Source organism: Chrysochloris asiatica, unplaced genomic scaffold, assembly GCF_000296735.1.
Source record: "Chrysochloris asiatica unplaced genomic scaffold, ChrAsi1.0 scaffold00026, whole genome shotgun sequence".
NCBI lineage: Eukaryota > Metazoa > Chordata > Mammalia > Afrosoricida > Chrysochloridae > Chrysochloris > Chrysochloris asiatica.
The window spans coordinates 10,804,636-10,805,695 of record NW_006408544.1 but is presented as its reverse complement, the minus strand read 5'-3'; positions in this window follow the sequence as shown (position 1 = coordinate 10,805,695).

Sequence of the window (1,060 nt, the reverse complement as noted above, 5' to 3'; positions counted from 1 at the left end):
AGTCTTTCTTTCAGAAGTATCTTCTGTTCTTCTAGAGGCTCCAGGCTGGTCTAATTGTCCTTTCCAGTGGAAATTTCCTACCTCAGATGATTTTGGATGGGGTTCTAGATTCAACCTAAGGTCTTATGCAATGTAAAGGTTCCAAAGGAGGGCTCTTTACTAGGCAACTTCTAGGCCCCTTTAAGGTATTCCAATCAGTTGTAGGCTGAGGAAGGACCTACAAGTTTTCTGTAGCAATGTTTTTGGCTATTCCTTTCTCCCCTTCTCAAATGTCTATTTTACAATGGTAGACAAGGTAAACCAAGATTCAAAACACAGCTGAGCATCTTAACATTATTCCCCTCTTTTACCCCTTCAAACCATGCCTCAATCCCTGCATCCCGGAGCCCTGTTGTTCGAGGTTGTGCATACATCGGCGTTTACCCCGTCCCACTTAGCCCGTGCAAACTGCCTACCTGTTCTCCCATCAGCCTTGTTCTTCAATTCCCCTCTCCCTTCTTGTTTATTGTCCCCCTCCACCCAAGCTACCCTTTGTCTATTCCCTACCCTGTGCTCTATCTTCCCCTCCCTCCCTCCCTCCCCTCCTTTCATCCCATACATCCTGGTGATCAGCAAATATATATATAATTTTTTCACCATTTAGGATTGGTTCTATTTTTTAGTATTTTACAAAATAGTCTTATTCAGAATTTCTCCTTTTGTGACTAATTTCACTCAGTATAATGTCCTCAAAGTTCATCCATGTTATGTAGTGGCTTGCAGCTTCCGTGTTGTTCTTCAAGGTAGCATAGTATCCCATTATGTGTATGTACCACAGTTTGTTTATCCATTCTTCAGTTGATGGGCACTTAAGCTGTCTCCATCTCTTTACAATTGTAAATAGTGCTGTTATGAACATTGGTGTGCATTTATCTACTCGTGTTATGGTTCATATTTCTTGTGGGTAAATACCAAATAGAGGAATTTCTGGATCATAAGGTATTTCTATTTACAACCTTCTGAGAAAGTGGCATATTGCTTTCCAGAGAGGTTGGACCATTTTGCAAACCCACCAACAATG